Raw genomic sequence first — 20,466 nt, 5'->3', positions numbered from 1 at the left:
TTACCTATGCAGTTATTAACTTATCACCACCGTTGGAGAGCATGATGATCTGTACCCAGGGGCATGCATGACTGGCCTTTACACATCGGCCTTCTTGATTCAAGATCACTTCCTGCTAATCAGCTGTACTTTTAGTGGTTTATGATGGTTTATGTGGTTTATGATGAAGTACAATTATAGGAGAAAGAGGGGGAGAGATGGGATATTGCACTGTAAAAGTGATTTGATATGATGGCCTATAAGAGTGAAAGAAGGTGCAGATGATCTGTGCGTTACAACAGGAGAGTTTTGAGGGTAATTTCCTGTGTGGGTTGTCGGTGGATGGGGTTGTCAGAGTTACAGGACTGTTGTTACAGGCTTTGGTTTTTCAATACATTTTCAATTTCAAGGTTGGTTCTCTTTGGGTGTGGCGTACAGATAAGAACTATCCTTGTATTTCCGGGTGTGTTGCACCTATTGCCCTCATTATCAAATCAAACCCAATTGTATTGGTCACATGTGCCAAATACAACAGGTGTAGACCTAACAATGAAATGCTTACTTACGAGCCCCTAACCAACAATGCAGTTTCCCAAAAATATGGATAAGAGATAAAAGTAACAAGTAATTAAATAGCAGCTGTAAAATAACAATAGCGAGACTATATACAGGGTACTGATACAGAGTCAATGTGCGGGGGCACCGGTTAGTTGAGTTAGTATGTACATGTAGGTAGAGTTATTAAAATGACTATGCATAGATGACAACAGAGAATAGCAGTGGTGTAAAGAGGGGGGGGGGGGGCAATGAAAATAGTCTGGGTATCCATTTGACTAGATGTTCAGGAGTCTCATGGCTTGGGGGTAGAAGCTGTTTAGAAGCCTCTTGGACCTAGACTTGGCACTCTGTTACCGCTTGCTGTGCTTCCCTTTGTAGTCTGTATTGGTTGGCAAGCCCTGTCACATCCGACGAGCGTCAGAGCCGGTGTAGTACGATTCGATCTTAGTCCTGTATTGACGCTTTGTATGTTTGATGGTTCGTCGGAGGACGTAGCAGGATTTCTTATAAGCTTCTGGGTTAGAGTCCAGCTCTTTGAAAGCGATAGCTCTAGCTTTTAGGTCAGTGCGGATGCTGCCTGTAATCTATGGCTTCTGGTTGGGGTATGTACTTATGGTCACTGTGGGGATGCGTCATCAATGCACTTATTGATGAAGCCAATGACTGATGTGGTGAACTCCTCAATGGCATCGGAGGAATCTCGGAACATATTCCAGTCTGTGCTAGCAAAACAGTCCTGTAGCTTAGCATCTGCTTCATCTGACCACTTTTTTATTGATCTTGTCACTGGTGCTTCCTGCTTAAATTTTAGCTTGTAGGCAGGAATCAGGAGGAAATAATTATGGTCAGATTTGCCAAATGGAGGGTGAGGGAGAGCTTTGTATGAGTTTCTGTGTGTGGAGCAGAGGCGGTCCAGAGGTCTTTTTCCTCTGGTTGCACGTTTAACATGCTGACAGAAATTTGGTGAAAACGGATTTAAGTTTCCCTGCACTAAAGTCCCCGGCTAATAGGAGCGCTGCCTCTGGGTGAGCATTTTCTTGTTTGCTTATGGCGAAATACAGCTCATTCAATGCTGTCTTAGTGCCAGCCTCTGACAGTGGTGGTATGTAAACAGTGTTGTGTCTTTGGCTATGCCGGATTAAGTGATTTGACATGCTATTCTATAAAATAATTTCTCTGTAATTAATATTACCTGATTAAGCTATTCAGGTAAATAATTAACTACAAAGTCGGGGCACCACGAATACTATTTATAGAGCTGTTATCTTCTGAATAAACTCTTAAAGATCTAGTAATCTTTTACATTAGTAGCAGTCAATATTTAATCATCACCTTATTTCAGTCTCAAACAAGAATTTACAACTTTCAGATATCTTCACGAACCCTGGCTAACAAGTTGAATCAGCAATACAAAACTTGAATTAATTATTTATTTACTAAATACCTAAATAATCACACAGATTTCCATATTCACAGAATGTGATTACAAATTATGTCATAAAGGAAAACATCCCTAGCAGACGGAACAGATATGACAGCTGGTTACACAAAGAGAGGGGGGTTGGGTTTGAGTGAAAGAGTGGGAAGAATGAATAACAAAGGGAGAAGCTGTGCTATCGTAAATACAGTATCTTATGCATTCTAAATTACGTCCCATTTGAAAAATTCAATAAATATTTTCTCTGCGCTGCGCTTCGGTAGATTGATCGCAGATCGTAGGCCGGGTAATCCTTTGGATCTCTGAAGACTGTCTAGTGGAGAACTGGAGTGTGGTAGAATGGATACTCTGTCTGTCCTTTCCTAGCTCACATTTAGCGGGTGGAGGGGGTAGCACTTCTTTAGTGAATAAGAGTTCAAAGATCATACCAAGTTGCTATACTTTGAGCTCATGCTATAATCTGGCTGGTATAGTCGAAATTCATCCTTCCGGCTTGTAGGTCGTCACCGTCACATTGAAATTCGATGCCAATTGCGTTAAGTTCTTGCTGATGTTGGCTTAGTTCTGTAGGTGGTCTTTGTCCTTTCAATGTAGGGACTGCCAGTCCGCACGTCCTTGGAACAGGTTATTATCTGAGCCCTTTTAACATAGGACCTAATGTCCTCGGAACAGGAAGTTACATTTTCGTCAAGGAGCTTATATATGAATGGGAGAGTGGGCCGTGTTTCATAGTTTTCAACCACTGTCTGTTCACATGGGCGGGGCCACTGAGTTGGCAGAGCTTACTCTATGACAAACCGTTCTCTCATTAAGAAGCTAAATTACATTTAATCTTTTCACAAATAGTTTATTATTTAAACATTTAAATTGCACAACAATTCCATGTGAATCTGATAACTATAATGTGTAGACTTTCCAAGATACAGTTTGTCGTCCCATGATCATCAATAATCATATCTCAAACGCCAGCTGAACTGACATCATATTCATTAAGTCCCAATGCATATTTTCAATTGGTTGGATTACCGAAATATGGTTCCGTATCCCATCTTTTGATGTCTCCAGACTCTCTCTCAATGTTAACAAAGGGATTTTCAATAGTCACATCGGTAGAGTAGAGAGAGGAAAAAGGGGGAAGGTATTTATGGGGGTCATAAAACCTCCCCCTCAGGCCAATGTCATGACAACAGCTACGAAAAATACAGATGAACACTCTCTCGGTAGGTATTGTGGTCTACCCACAGCTTACCATGAGATACCTCAGGCGAGCAATAGCTCAAGACTTCCTTAGATATCGTGCTCCAGCTGTTATTTACAAAAATGCATAGTCCTCCGCCCCTTGTCTTACCAGACCCCGCTGTTTTTTCCTGCCGGTACATCGTATAACCAGCCAGCTGTATGTTGATAGTGTCGTCGTTCATCCACGACTCCGTAAAGCATAAGATTTCACAGTTTTTAATGTCCCGTTGGTAGTTTAATCTTCAGCGTAACTCATCGATTTTATTGCGCATTTACAAGCAGAATGGAGGAAAGTGGGGGTTTATTCGATTGCCTACGACTTCTCAGAAGGCAGCCCGTCCTTCGGCCCTTCTTTCTCCGCCTCCTCTTCAAGTAGATCATGTGGATCAGGGCCTGTTTCCGAGGAAGCAGTATATCCTTCGCGTCGGGCTCGTCAGAGTCGTGAAAGGAAAAAAAGGATTCTGCTAGTCCGTGGTGAGTAATTGCAGTCTTGATGTCTAGTAGTTATTTTCAGTCATAAGAGACAGTAGTGGCAACATTATGTACAAAATAAGTAAAAAAAATATGTTACAAACAACTGAAATAAACTAACAAAAAAACACAATCGGCTGGGGGCACGTAAAACGTCTGCCTTCTTCTCCGGCGCCACCTTAACACATTAGTCAGAAGGTGTTTTGCCTATGCTGGCACAACTGCTATTTGAGAGCTGTGGCCCAGTGCTTCTTGTGGAAATTAGATGTTGGAAGAGCTACACCTCTGTTTATTGCTTCTGCTTTAGGTTGTTGAACAGAGCCTTTACCTGTGTTTTTCCCTGTTTGGGTTTTCAGTCCCTATCCTAATATAAAAAAAATGTATCTGATGTCAGGCAAATCTAGTGTGTGTTCTATGGTGGGGATCTTTTAAAAGACCTAACTGGAGTTGCTTGGCCAGCACTCAGGCCCTCCATGGATGCCTTTCAGAACCCATGTTAAAAACCCACCTGTTTTGTTTTGGTAGTCCGTGGCTCCCCACTGGGCACAGATGTCAATTCAACGTCTATTCCAGGTTGGTTCAACATAATTCCATTACAATTACGTGGGAGCAAGGTTGATTCAAACAGTGTGTGCCTAATGGATCATTTGTTAGTTCCCTTTTTCCGTTAAGCGACAATTTTTGGTTTCTTATTGGGGAACGTAACACTGTACAGATCCAGTAACTTCTGTAGTGGCAATTATCCTATCCTTCTCTTGTGAGGGGCTTGGATTTTGTGTTAGCTTATGTGCATAATGTGTGCACACAATTATCCTATAAACATCCATCAAAGGTGTGTGTTATCTGCTCATGAGTCCAGATGAGATGGAGGTTCTCTTAGGACAATGATAGCTGAAGGTTCACAGGGGAAATCATTTGAAGGAGATCTTGTGTGCTGCTCTTCTTTGCATCTGATTGCTCACTGGCTTAATTGATCTCATTATTGAACTGGGCCTGATGTTTTCTATTTAGCCAGTCCACTAAACCATTTGAGGATGGTCTCTTATCTAGTTTTTCTCAAGCTATTTAGCTGGGAAATATTCAAAATGTCAAAACATCTCTTGATTAGGTTAATTGTGCAATTAAGAGGAGATGTGTGGTGGAAGCATGCTGTGTTGTGAGTTTGTTTCACTTGAAGTGGCAACTGTACACAACAAACAAAATAATTAATTAAATGGAAAAGCATTTTTAGGCGTTTGAAATAATGAAACTCAATAAGCTAATGGTTGCAATGAGAAAAAAACAGTAGAACGGGCTCCACATGACTTCAAGTTCAAATGACATCACTGGCATTGCTGGGTGACCAGCAGTGAGTGGCTGGGTGTGTATGCACCTGTCACATTTTCTCCTTCGCGAGAGGGTGAGGGCAGAGAGAGAGAGAGGGTGAGGCAGAGATTCATCCCAGTCTGCAACAGGAACCTGTGTGGGCAGCCGCTGATATGGGGGAAGTAGCAGTAGTAAGTGGCAGATAAGAAACTTTCCTTCAGGAGCTGAAGAGCCCTTTTCATTTGCTGTGTAAATCTTTGCTCGCTCACACTTATTTACATTTTATAAATCATGGAGTGAAACTGTCTTCACCACATTTTTTTATCAGTTCAACTGTTAGATCCTATTGCTTTTCAAACCCAGCTGAAATTCAGGTGTGGCGAGTGTTTTGCGAATCTAAATACATCTTAATGGAATCCAACTAATGGCTTGGGGAATGAGTTATGTGGCTGTGTGGATAAGCCCAATGAATTCGAAGCAACACTCAGTTACAAACATTGAGTCTCTCTCTCTCTTTCTCTCACACACACAGTTCATGGAAATCTGTTACAGTTTTTCTCAATTGCTAAAACACAATTTCTGAAGCCTTGCTCCATTTCCTGAAAACAGTAAACAAAAAACCTCATCTTCAAGCACTATTTACATAACCTCTGACTCCTCTTGCAAAATTAAACATTCACCTCAAAACAGTTTTACCTGTGTTCAAAATCAAACACTGCTCTCAAATCATAAACAAAGTGATCAAAATGATATACACTCTCAAGCAGTCAGTAAACAATACACCGAAAAATAGAAAACACATTTTTCAAAACATACAGTTCTCAGGGAGAAGTACATTTTTAATCTAAAGAAATATTCATATTTTTCCGTCATTGTCTTTTGGTGAACGAAAACATGTTCTGGCATAGTACCTCAAAATTGATCAGAAATTACTACTCTGCTTTGCTCTTTGCAATTTTGTTTTTTGTTCTTCCTCCTCATTGTACCCCTATTTTTACAGTACTGCACCCTGCATCTCACAAACTTGTCCTTTGTCTCTATGATACTGCAATGCTTGTTCTTTGTTGATATGAACCTGCAACCAGTCAATATATTGAGCAGTCAGTACTGTTAATAAATGGAAAGCACAATGTTCAGGGCCATACAATTTGTCCATTGTACAGTATACAGCCTACAATGCACTGTACTACAGTATCCATTCTCAGACTTTCTCCTTCCCACCTTCAACAACCTGTTTGCTCTCTGAACTGGCTTATATTGGTTGTGTCACATCATTTGAAACAGGTTAAATCATTTTTGAGTGGTTGTGATCAATCAATTACATGTGTTCTCTATTTGTATTTGATTGTTGCCACTCGTGTTTACCAGTATGGATGACATGTGCATTAGAATCCAGAATGTGTTTAGAGTTTTGCTGAAAAGTCTAAGTGAGATCTGCAAATTGTGTTTTCCATGTGAAATGGTTTAAGGTATTGACAACAGACTTGATAATTAGCTAAATGAGTCCAGGCATCTGAGAACTTTGTTCAGCCAATGGGTTTTAGTGTTTTAGCAATTGAGAAAAACTGTAATAAGCTTTTTGTTCTCTGCTGCCTATATTAGCATTAAGCCATAATTATTAAATTAGTGGGTAGCATCACATTGGTCAAAGTGATTATGTTATTGAGTTGGTAAAATGGAATTACCTTCACAGTATCTAAGACAAGCTTACTGGATGTTGCTGGTTGTATCATGAGTCATCCATCATTCTTATCCCAGTAAAGACCCACCACTGTACTATAGGTCTGTAACTCCCACATACTGGTGCATCCAGATCAGCAGCATTACAATATTATATATTCTGCCTATCCATCTGCCTTACTTCTGCTGCCACTCATGATCTTGCTTCAGTGATGTTACCTACCTAAGACTATAGAAATCCCCCTATCGGAAGTGCTTATGTCCTCCGTCATACAGGCAACACATTAACCTGACCCGTGGGATCCCCAGCTTATACTGCAGCAAAAACTGTCAGGTTACAGGCAACACATTTTACTCTGTGAGTGAAGGATCTCTGTAGACAGGTTGTTGATGTGATGGATGTAAACCTATATTAGATCGTCATTATTTTTATGTCAAAATGTAAGGAGAATATCTAAAATATTGTCAGTAATTCAAAACGCTAATTCAAACATTGAGGGTATCGGGTTTCTTTTTGTAAATATTGCCGGTGGCCATGTTCTATATTTGGCATGTCTTCTAGATATTCTGATTGGATTTATGGTCTACCTTTCATGCATAAGTATTGAATACACTCCCTCCCTGCAGTGCTGTCTAATCCCTGTCATCATCCAATGACAGTAATATCAATCAATAACTATTAATTGTCTTGGCATTATTTCACAGACACCTATTTATAGAGCACTCTGGAGAAGTCATTTATTTGAGTGCAAGGCCTCATTCATCATAATTTACCTGTTAACTAGTCATCTCATTCATAACTTGATCCTTGTAGTACTCACATCTAAAAACAAGTAATCCTGATAGTTACCAAACTGAAAGAAGCAAAACACTGAATAAAGTTTACTGTTACCAGAGCAACAGAGGTAGTTGGGTTTTCATTCCTCAGCATCACTTCATGATTGTGTTATTCTCTCACCACTGTATTATATTTATCAGCCTTCAATAATGGCTTTATTTTATATTATGAAATTGATAATTCCTCAGGGAAATCCTAGCAAATAGTTTATCACTGTATTTTGAAAGAGGTTACATATCCCTGTTCACCAATGCAGCTATCACTGTCACCCTAACTATCCCAGTTTCTATTCTCTGAGGCACCTAACATCAGTTCCTCTGCGTTATTACCACAGTAGCTATCAGAATCAGGGCCTGAAGCCATGGGGTCCAAGCTCGTAAGGGGCCCTTGAGGCAGAGAAAAATGGAAATGTACTATACGGGTATATATTGTATTTTTTAAAGTACAACTGCCAAACACAGGCCTGGGGCCATGGCACCTAAGGGGTCCAAGAGGCAGAGATTTTTAAAATATATTTTTTACAATTAAATATTAAGGGGGGGCTATAAAATATCCAAGCCCTCTATGATTTCTTAATCCTGATCATAAGCATGCCTAATGATGTTAACATATCTACAATGCCAGAGCGGTAAAGAGCCTCCTTTCACCATCAATGGCAGTGAAAGCCATTGTTTTATTAATTGAGAATCATTCGATAGCTGTTAATGGAAAAGCGTTTTTCCATCCCAGCACATAATGAATTGACTTTATGCTACCGAGGGGCTGCTGAGCTGCAGGTAGCAGAATGCAATTCTAGAACTTAATGGGCCATTATGCTACATTCTAAATAATTTGATGTTTTTTCTCTTCCTCACTTTTCTCACTCAATAGAGGGATGAGGACTGAGGAGCCCTGTGAGCAGCCAGTCAACCCCCCCAGGTCTTGCCCCAGCCCAAGACCAGTGCCAGGCCCAGCCCCGGTCCACTCAGCTTTACCTTGCTCTGCTGAGGGGGAACAGGCAGAGGGAGAGAGAGAGAAAGAAAATGTCCGTTGCAGCCTTGGATGTTTTCAAAGTTACATTAAATTCTCACTGGGTGAAAATGTGTTGAAATTACACAATGCTATGCTCTTGTGATTTGCCGGAACCAGGAACCAGGAATCAGGAACCAGGTTTTAAGTTTGCTATTGTTTCTCTGATTAATTAATCTCCTGTTAATGATCAGATAATAGGAGAATGTAACCCCCATGCCAGGATAAATCACACCAATCAATTATAACTAGCTGTGTATAACATCACCACACAACATGCTGAGTTACTGAAGCAGCTGCTTATTGATGTACATCCTGGCTCAATCAAAATTGCTATTTGCTGTCAAGTGTTGATTGTAGAGCGATGGAAAACCAACGTTAGTGAAAAAGTGATTCAGAGAATTAAGTGTGTGGTTAAGTTTGTTGAGAGTGTTGTGTTGTTTTAGTTAAGCAGGAATGATAAGGTCAGGGTGAGCTTGTCTTTCTAGGCATGCTGTGAAAAGCACTGCCGTTGCTAATCACAGCTCTAACTTTACTGGGTTATATCCACCTCTTGTACTTGCCATTCACAGAGCAGAGACAGCTAGGACACAAACTCTCTTTATATTGTGCGGGTTCTCTCTGTCTTGTCTCTCCGTCTTTCTCTCATGCATTCTGTAGACATGTATATCATTATCTCTCTCTCTCTCTCTCTCTCTCTCTCTCTCTCTCTCCCCCTCTGAAAAAGTATTCGTATTAGTGCTCAGAGGTGGCATAGAATATGTTAAATATGAACAAATCAAATTGTATTTGTCACATGCTTCGTAAACAGAAGTAGACTAACAGTGAAATGCTTACTTACGGGCACTTCCCAACAATGCAGAGAGAAAGGAAATAGATACCAAATAGAAGTAATCATAAATACAGAATGAGTAACGATAGCTTGGCGATATACACGGGGTACCAGTACCGAGTCAATGTGCAGGGGTATGAGTTAGTTGAGGTAGATATACTAGGAAGAAAGTAACAGATAATTAAGAGTAGCAGCTGCGTATGTGATGAGACAAAATAGTTAGTGCAAAAAGGGTCAATGCAGATAGTCTAGCCATTTGCTTAACTATTCAACTAAAAATGTAGCAGTCATGGCTTCGGGGTAGAAGCTGTTCAGGGGCCTGTTGGTTCCAGACTTGGGGCATCGGTACCGCTTGCCATGTGGTAGCAGAGAGAGCAGTCTATGACTTGGGTGGCTGGAGTCTTTGACAATTTTTAGGGCTTTCCTCTGACACAGCTTGATATAGTCCTGGATGGCATGGAGCTCGGACCCAGTACTGGGCCGTACGCACCACCCTCTGTAGCACCTTGCGGTCGATTGCCAAGCAGTTGCCACACCAAGCAGTGATGCAGCCAGTCAAGATGCTTTCAGTGGCGCAGCTGTGTAACCTTTTGAGGATCTGAGTGTCCATTTAAAAAAAATTCAGCCTCCTGAGGGGGAAGAGGCATTGTTGTGCCCTCTTCACGACTGTGTTGGTGTGTGTAGACCATGATAGACCCTTAGTGATGTAGACACCAAGGAATGTGCAGCTTTCGACCTGCTCCACTACAGCTCGCCATTTCCTGTAGTCCACAATCAGCTATTTGTCTTTCTGACATTGAGGGAGAGGTTGCTGTTCTGGCACCACACTGCAAGGTCTCTGACCTCCTCCTAATAGGCTGTCTCATCGTCATTGGTGACCACCTCTGTGTCGTCTGCAAAATTAATTATGGTGTTGGAGCAACGCAGTTGTGGGTGAACAGGGAGTACTACTCTAACCACCTGGGGATGGCCTGTCAGGAAGTCCAGGATCCAGTTGCAGAGGGAGGTGTTTAGTCCTAGGGTCCTTAGCTTAGTGATGAGCTTGGATGGCACTACGGTGTTTGAACGTAGTAATTAAACAACATTCTCACATAGGTGTAGTCAATGAACAGCATTCTCACGATGGTGTTCCTCTTCTCCAGGTGGGAAAGAACAGTGTGTGGAGTGCAATAGAGATTGTGTCATCTGTGGATCTGGTAGGGTGGTATGCGAATTGGAGTGGGTCCAGGGTGTCTGGGATGATGGAGATAATGTGAGCCATGACCAGACTTTCAAAGCATTTCATGGCTACAGTAGTGAGTGCTACAGGGCAATATTCATTTAGACAGGTTACCATGGCGTTCTTGGGCATAGGGACTATGGTGGTCTGCTTGAAACATGTTGGTATTACAGACTGGGTCAGAGACAGGTTGAACATATCAGTGAAAACACTAACTGGTCAGCTCATGCTATGAGTATGCGTCCTGGTAATCCAACTGGCCCTGCGGCCTTGTGAATGTTAATCTGCTAAAAGGTCGTTCTCACATCGGCTCAGGAGAGCGTGATCACACGGTCGTGCAAAACAGCTGGTGCTCTCATTCATGGTTCAGTGTTGCTTGCCTTGAAGTGCTTGCGTCATTGGGCAGCTCACGGCTGGGTTTACCTTTGTAATCTGTGATCGTATGCTACATCCGACGAGCATCAGAGCCGGTGTAGTAGGACTTGACCTTAGTCCTGTTTGAGGTTTTGCCATTTTAATGGTCCATCAGAGGGCCTAGCAGGATTTCTTAGAAGGGTCCTTATTAGTGTCCCCCTCCTTGAAAGTGTCAGATCTAGCCTTTAGTTCAGTGCGGATTTTGCCCGTAATCTGTGGCTTTTGGTTGTGATATGCATGTATGTGGGGACGACATTGTCAATGTATTTTTTTAATGAAGCCGGTTACTGATGATAAACTCCTCAATGCCATCAGATGAATCCCGGACCATATTCCAGTCTGCGCTAGTAAAACAGTCCTGTAGCTTAGCATCCACTTCATCGGACCGCTTCTGTATTGAGCACATCACTGGTACTTCCTGAATGAGTTTTTTCTTGTAAGCAGGAATCAGGAGTACAGAGTTATGGTTAGATTTGCCAAATGCAGGTCGAGGGAGAGCTTTGTATGCGTTTTTGTGTGTGGAGTAAAAGGTGATCTAGAGTTTGTGTCGTCTGTAGTTGCACACGTGACATGCTGGTAGAAATTAGGTAAAATGGATTTAGGTTATCCTGCATTAAAATCACTGGCCACTAGGAGTACAGCCTCTGGATGAACATTTTATTGTTTGCTTATTTCCTATACAGCTCGTTGAATGCGGTCTTAGCGTCAGCATCGGTTTGTGGTGGTAAATAGACAGTTCCAAAAATAGAGATGAAAACTCTCTTGGTAAATAGTATTGTCTGCAGCTTATCGTGAAATATTCTAACTCTGGTGAGCATAACCTTGAGACTTTCTTAATATTAGAGATTGCCCAACAGCTGTTGTTAACAAAGAGACACACACATACTCCCTTCAGCCACGACTCCGTGAAACATAGGATATTACAGCTCTCCAGGTCCCACTGACAGGATAGTCTCGAACAGAGCTCGTACAATTTCTTCTCCATTGAATGTACGTTCGCCAATAGAACGGAGGGTAGAAGCGGTTTATGTACTTGCTGATTCAGTTTCACCGGGGTGTCCGCACATAGGCCTCTCTTAAGCCACCTTTTTATTTTCTGTGTCTAAGAGGTTCGAATCAAATCAAATGTTATTGGTCACATACACATGTTGAGAAAATGACATTGCGGGTGTAGTGAAATGCTTGATTCGGGCCTGGTTCAGGGTGAACAGTATGTCTTGCGCCTCGAAGTTAGTGATCGCTGTTATTATGCCCACAAGCTCTTTTCGGTCATAGGAAATGTTGGCGGAAACATTATGTAAAGAATAAATGAATAAATAGTAGAATTGGTCAGGAGAACGAAAAACTGCTGCTATGCAATGCAACACCATACTAGGAAAGGGATTGGAAAGGGAAAGGGGATACCTAGTCAGTTGCACAACTGAATGCATTCAACTGAAATGTGTCTTCTACATTTAACCCAACCCCTCTGAAAGAGGTGCGGGGAGCTGCCTGCGCAGTATGTAGGCGGCTAATGAGCAGAGAAACTCAGCAGGTCCCTGACTTCCTATCTCACTGGATCCTGTTTTGTTCCCCTCCTGTCCTGCTCCTTACTGCAGGCTGCACTGCAGCACTCCCCCCAGGGCCCAGCCACAGATCACAGGATCATCACCAAGGGCACATAGCTTTTTAAACAGTTACAGATCACTCTTAGAAAAAATATGTTATCTAGAACCTAAAGGGTTTATTCGGCAAAGAGAGAGATTTGATTTGATTTTAGCTGCCGGTGAGGGGCAGGAGGTATGTTTGTAAATTAATTTGATCAAGCTATGTAGCATATTGATTCCATCTTGATAAATAAATAAATACATTTTTTTGTTTCTCTGTAATACTAGCCACCTAGCAATTTGATGAAGTTTTCTTTAGGTAGCCAGCTAGATAGGTTCACCTTTCCTTCCTGAGCGGTATGACGGCTGCGTGGTCCCATGGTGTTGCACACTATTGTTTGTACAGATGAACGTGGTACCTTCAGGCGTTTGGAAATTGCTCCCAAGGATGAACCAGACTTGTGGAGGTCTACAATATTTTTCTGAGGTCTTGGCTGATTTCTTTTGATTTTCCCATGATGTCAAGCAAAGAGGCACTGAGTTTGAAGGTAGGCCTTGAAATACATCCACAGGTACACCTCCAATTGACTCAAATGATGTCAATTAGCCCATCAGAAGCTTATAAGGTCATGACATCATTTTCTGGAATTTTCCAAGCTGTTTAAAAGCACAGTCAACTTAATGCATGTAAGCTTCTGACCCACTGGAATTGTGATTGTGAATTACAAGTGAAATAATCTGTCTGTAAACAATTGTTGGAAAAATTACTTGTGTCATGCACAAAGTAGATGTCCTAACCGACTTGCCAAAACTATAGTTTGTTTACAAGAAATGTGTGGAGTGGTTGAAAAACGAGTTTTAATGACTTCAAACTAAGTTTAGGTAAACTTCCGACTTCAACTGTACCTGTATGCCAGATGTACTGCATCTCCTTAGGTATAAAACCTCTCAAAATAATACATGTGCATTATTAATTAAAATGACAATTGAACAGTTAAAGAGGTATGCTTAGATAACCTATGCAGAAAAATTACATAGAATTAGGCATAATATGGCTCAGGGAGAAACACTGTTTCAGGTGTTTGAACAACGCAAAATTCTCCGACTAACACCCCCCGACCCCCTCCATCCTCATGCAGTTTGTGCCCCTTCTGAAATAATGGGTGCAAGACACAGCTGTATACAGTGATGCTTTAGTTTATAGTGCATCGTAAGATATGTTGCTGTTGGCTTGTAATATTGCATTAATTGGACTATATAATATGTTTCCCCTGTCATTGCCAATTGTCATTCTATCCTTCTCAGTTTTTAATTCCAGAATGAGTCCACTGCACTTGCAAATCCATATAAGTGTCATGCACTGCTTTACAGGGGTGCTGTAATTGCAGGTTTAATAATGTGGGTTTATTGTGTTGTCAATAATTACTACATCTGTAAAAAAATTATAAAAAAAAAGATATATGCCTTACAACATGTTTTTAAATCTTAAAAGTCAAAATCGTTAGCTATTGGAATTTTAGAACCCGTTTAGCTTTTAAAAAATATAACAATTTTTGGGGGATAGAATATTGAATTTGGTCTTGACTACTTTAGCCCATAGAAACACACTAAATAATACATTCATAAAAGGCAAAAAATACTGTAAAAAAATGTATCATAAGGAATAAGGTTTTGAAGTTTCAGTCCTATAGCTAGGAGATGTAAGAATGCTCAGGAAATACTTCCGTTAATTTGTATGGGTTGTGTTTAGATGGGTCCTGTGACACTGGAGAACACCATCGTGTTTGTGAGAGTCTCCCCATTCTACAGTGGGGTCATATTTGTTTCTAGTCCAAACAGTTTGGATGCCATTTGGGCTACGAACTACTTGATGCACCGGTGTGTCAATAGAATCTAGGGAGTTTAAATATTATGGATTTCATGTTATTATTAATTCTATAGGTGCTATCCCTGTCCCCTACTTTCTCTCCAATTAGGTGACATTAATCCTAGCGCAACCTTTCTTGCCAATGAGAAGGCAGCTGGTTCTCCTTATGGAAATAACATTCCATTCTACCTCAGGAGTCCTATAAGACATGTGCCACTGTCTTATTATATTCTCTCTGTGTTTGGGAAATGTACTTTTTTATTTTTATTTTTTTATTTCACCTTTATTTAACCAGGTAGGCTAGTTGAGAACAAGTTCTCATTTGCAACTGCGACCTGGCCAAGATAAAGCATAGCAGTGTGAACAGACAACACAGAGTTACACATGGAGTAAACAATTAACAAGTCAATAACACAGTAGAAAAAAAAGGGGGAGTCTATATACAATGTGTGCAAAAGGCATGAGGAGGTAGGCAAATAATTACAATTTTGCAGATTAACACTGGAGTGATAAATGATCAGATGGTCATGTACAGGTAGAGATATTGGTGTACAAAAGAGCAGAAAAGTAAATAAATAAAAACAGTATGGGAATGAGGTAGGTGAAAATGGGTGGGCTATTTACCAATAGACTATGTACAGCTGCAGCGATCGGTTAGCTGCTCAGATAGCTGATGTTTGAAGTTGGTGAGGGAGATAAAAGTCTCCAACTTCAGCGATTTTTGCAGTTTGTTCCAGTCACAGGCAGCAGAGTACTGAAACGAAAGGCGGCCAAATGAGGTGTTGGCTTTAGGGATGATCAGTGAGATGCACCTGCTGGAGCGAGTGCTACGGATGGGTGTTGCCATCGTGACCAGTGAACTGAGATAAGGTGGAGCTTTACCTAGCAAGGACTTGTAGATGACCTGGAGCCAGTGGGTCTGGCGACGAATATGTAGCGAGGGCCAGCCGACTAGAGCATACAAGTCGCAGTGGTGGGTGGTATAAGGTGCTTTAGTGACAAAACGGATGGCACTGTGATAGACTGCATCCAGTTTGCTGAGTAGAGTGTTGGAAGCCATTTTGTAGATGACATCGCCGAAGTCGAGGATCGGTAGGATAGTCAGTTTTACTAGGGTAAGCTTGGCGGCGTGAGTGAAGGAGGCTTTGTTGCGGAATAGAAAGCCGACTCTTGATTTTCGATTGGAGATGTTTGATATGAGTCTGGAAGGAGAGTTTGCAGTCTAGCCAGACACCTAGGTACTTATAGATGTCCACATATTCAAGGTCGGAACCATCCAGGGTGGTGATGCTAGTTGGGCATGCGGGTGCAGGCAGCGATCGGTTGAAAAGCATGCATTTGGTTTTACTAGCGTTTAAGAGCAGTTGGAGGCCGCGGAAGGAGTGTTGTATGGCATTGAAGCTCCTTTGGAGGTTAGATAGCACAGTGTCCAATGACGGGCCGAAGGTATATAGAATGGTGTCGTCTGCGTAGAGGTGGATCAGGGAATCGCCCGCAGCAAGAGCAACATCATTGATATATACAGAGAAAAGAGTCGGCCCGAGAATTGAACCCTGTGGCACCCCCATAGAGACTGCCAGAGGACCGGACAGCATGCCCTCCGATTTGACACACTGAACTCTGTCTGCAAAGTAATTGGTGAACCAGGCAAGGCAGTCATCCGAAAAACCGAGGCTATTGAGTCTGCCGATAAGAATATGGTGATTGACAGAGTCGAAAGCCTTGACAAGGTCGATGAAGACGGCTGCACAGTACTGTCTTTTATCGATGGCGGTTATGATATCGTTTAGTACCTTGAGTGTGGCTGAGGTGCACCCGTGACCGGCTCGGAAACCAGATTGCACAGCGGAGAAGGTGCGGTGGGATTCGAGATGGTCAGTGACCTGTTTGTTGACTTGGCTTTCGAAGACCTTAGATAGGCAGGGCAGGATGGATATAGGTCTGTAACAGTTTGGGTCCAGGGTGTCTCCCCCTTTGAAGAGGGGGATGACTGCGGCAGCTTTCCAATCCTTGGGGATCTCAGACGATATGAAAGAGAGGTTGAACAGGCTGGTAATAGGGGTTGCGACAATGGCGGCGGATAGTTTCAGAAATAGAGGGTCCAGATTGTCAAGCCCAGCTGATTTGTACGGGTCCAGGTTTTGCAGCTCTTTCAGAACATCTGCTATCTGGATTTGGGTAAAGGAGAACCTGGAGAGGCTTGGGCGAGGAGCTGCGGGGGGGGGTGGAGCTGTTGGCCGAGGTTGGAGTAGCCAGGCGGAAGGCATGTCCAGCCGTTGAGAAATGCTTATTGAATGCACCTCACCTGTAGATAGATCAATTATGGAAGGTGTCCTCAATAAGAATGTCAGATAAGCAAATAAATAATAACAAAAAATACACACATCATTCTCTACTTCATGCATGCACCTTCCTTTCTATCTGTAGCAACAATAACATGGAAGCCATCTTCATTACTGTCAATTTCTTGATCATACAGTGTGGGGTAATTTAAATAACTCCCTTGTTCAATTGATGCAGCTGTTTTATAGTCCATAATCTTCTTATGGTGTGCTGTTGACTGTCAACAGGGAGCTGTGTTCTATCTGCATTCAGCCCTCCTCTATCCCTTTTCTCTCCCCCTCCTCTCCTGTTCCTCTCCACTCCTCTTCCTCTCCTCCCCCTCCTACTCCTTTCCTTCTCCCTCTGTCCTCTGTAGCTAGTTCTCCATAGGGGGCTAGGACCATAGAAATAGAATGAATAGAACGGGCTTGGAACCTCTAACTCTGGCATCATGTCATCATTGACTTGAATGGATTCCTGTTCTATTACTTATATTTCTTTGGCTAGGACTCTCTGCTCTACCTGCCATGCTAGTCTCTCCTCTGTGACAATGGAAGGAACCAGTTCCCGCCCAACCCAATGCCTTTTCACAGCATTGAACTGTACTGCATGTTGTCTAAATGTTATTGTTGCAGTTTGCATTGTTTATTTATGGAGGTTTTAACCAGGGATAATTGTATGACAAAAGAGTTAAATAAAGGTTAAATAAAAAATTGTATGACATACCTATATATCACTCGGAATTGATTTGTGGGGTTAATAATTTACTGAATGCAGCAAATTAGTGGGCTACTATGGATTAAAGCGCTAAATTAACATTGATGTGTTCAATATGATTGAATCTTTGCTACCATGCTGCCAAGACTTGCTCTTGGTCTTGTTTGTCTACCATCTCATAGCTTTGTGAGGTTAATGCCTTTTAGAAACCCCAACACACCAACGCCTGTTCTTGAAACATGCTGTGACTGACATCTGACTGCAGCTAACACTTCATACACCTGACCTAGCTATGGTGCCTTCAGAAAGTATTCATACCCCTTCACTTACTCCACCCTTTGTTGTGTTACAGCCTGAATTCAAAATGGATCAAATGAAAACAAATGATCACCCATCTACACACAATACCACATAATGACGAAGTTAAAACATGTTTTTAGAAATTTTTGCAAATGTATTGAATACGAAACAATAATGAATAATGAAATATCTACTTTGATTAAATATTCACACCCCTGAGTCAAAACATGTTAAAATCCCCTTTGGCAGTAATTATAGCTGTGCGTCTTTCTCGGTAAGTCTCTAAGAGCTTTGCACACCTGGATTGTACAATACTGTATATTCACATTATTCTTATAACAATTATTCAAGCTCTGTCAAGCTAGACAGCCATTTTCAAGTCTTGCCATAGATTTTCAAGCTGTCTTGGTAAGCAACTCCAGTATAGATTTGGCCTTGTGTTTTAGGTTATTGTACTGCTGAAAGGTGAATTTGTCTCCCAGTGTCTGTTGGAAAGCAGACTGAACCAGGTTTTCCTCTAGGGTTTTGCCTGTACTTAGCTCTATTCCATTCATTTTTATCCCCCCAAAAAACTCTCTAGTCCTTGCCGATGACACGCATACCCATAACATGATGCAGCCATCACCATGCTTGAAAAAATGAAGAGTGGTACTCAATGATGTGTTGTTGGATTTGCCCCAAACATACATAACGCTTTGTATTCAGGACATAAAGTTAATTTCTTTGCCACCGTTTTTGGAGTTTTACTTTAGTGCCTTATTGAAATATTTGAAATATTTTTCTGTACAGGCTTCCTTCTTTTCACTCTGTCATTTAGGTTAGTATAGTGGGATAACTAAAATGTTGTTGATCCATCTTCAGTTTTTATCCGTCCATTGGCCTCATTGTGAAATCCCTGAGCAGTTTCCTTCCTCTCTGGCAACTGGGGTAGAAAGTCAACTGTATCTTTGTAGGGACTGGGTGTATTGATACAACCTCCAAAGTGTAATCAATAACTTCACTATGCTCAAAAGGATATTCAATACCTGCTTTTTAAATGTTTACCCATAGGTGTCGTTCTTTGCGAGGCAAATCATGTTAAACACAATTATTGAACACAGAGTCCATGCAACTTCTTATGTGAGTTGTTAAGCACGTCTTTGCTCTTAAAGTTATTTAGGCTTGCCATAACAAAGGGGTTGAATACTTATTGACTCAAGACATTTCAGATTTTTAATTTGTAAAAATGTCTATGAACATAATTCCACTTTGACATTATGGGGTATTGTGTGAAGGCCAGTGACACAAAATCCATTCTGAAGGCACTGTATATGTGACGCGATTCAGGAAACTAGGCGTACGTTGCAAGTCACGACTTCACAGAAGAGCTGTTTGAAAGGAAAACATTTTTTTCATCAAAATGCGTTTTTGGGCAGAAATACATTCTCGAACATGTGAACTTTCATGTGCCTTAATATCAAACTTGTATGCCATCTGTAAATATGAATACAATTGTTAAATTGCGAGCCTAGTTGGTTTAGCCACAGAAAACGTGAGCAACCTTTCCACTAGCCATGATTGGCTGAGATAATGAGGGGGCTGGACATGCCGAGAGATGAGTTTGGATTGGTCTTCCATATAGCATGCGTCTGTCTATTGGAGCTGGTCAGGATGTTTATCATGGTAATCATGTCGAACACGACTTTAAAAAAAAATGTATTGTTTAGTAAAACTGCATTAACCTAATGTCACGTTAAAGTGTACTGTTAGCTAGCTAACATTTGCTGGCGGGCTCGCTAGCTTTCTGGAGGACCGAGTTTTGAAATCAGTGGAATTTGAGTATGATTGCTAAGGAGATGGAGAAAACACCAGTCTGGATTACATCGTCAAACTAAGGAAACCATGCATGGCATCAGACAGGAGACTTGTCCAACCGTAAACTGGTAAGATTTTCAGATTTTACACGTTTCTAATTTTGACAAAGTGGTTTCATTTCAAGTGTATTGTTAGCTGGCTGGGTCGCTAGCTTCATATCTCAGACACCTTTGCTTGGCTAGTTATAGCCATAGAACCTGGTTGGTTAGCTACCTGCAGATTCATGCAGGGTAGTAACGTCATGAGTTGTGATTATGGTCCATTATTTAGCTAGCTAGCTATATGTCTTAACAAAAGACTCCACTCTAATTTTGACAAAGTATTTTCATTTCAAGTTAAATTGTACTGTTAGCTAGCTAACGTTAGCTGGCTGGCTCGCTAACTAACGTTACGTCATGCATCAGGATTCATGGTTTACCTAGCTAGCTATCCTAGCTACATTTCTTAACAAAATACACATAGTGTGCCAGAGCGCAGAATAACTGATGCGTTGTTGAACGCTCAACACCTTGAATATGTGCGTTGTCAGTAAACATCGGCAACAAATCATAATTCAATTGTTGCTAGCAGCACAGTTACAGTCACCAACACTCTGGATAACATGAAAAAAGCCTAACCAGCTCTGCTAGGGTGAGTAAAATAGTCAGAGTGGGGTGTTCTCTCATTATGTGTGTGGAAGTAGCTAGCCAATGTTAGCTTGGTTGCTTACCCGTAGTTGTGAAGTCAGAGCTTTTGGAACAGCCCTACTTATTGGCCAGAGCATCCAGTGTGCACACTGAATGCGAAACCACAGATAGAGCGATAGGGTGAGTAATGTTCAGTGAGCTGTGATGTCTGGA

This window comes from Oncorhynchus mykiss, chromosome 1 (genome assembly GCF_013265735.2).
Source record: "Oncorhynchus mykiss isolate Arlee chromosome 1, USDA_OmykA_1.1, whole genome shotgun sequence".
Taxonomy (NCBI): Eukaryota; Metazoa; Chordata; class Actinopteri; order Salmoniformes; family Salmonidae; genus Oncorhynchus; species Oncorhynchus mykiss.
Note: the sequence above shows the minus strand (reverse complement) of the source record.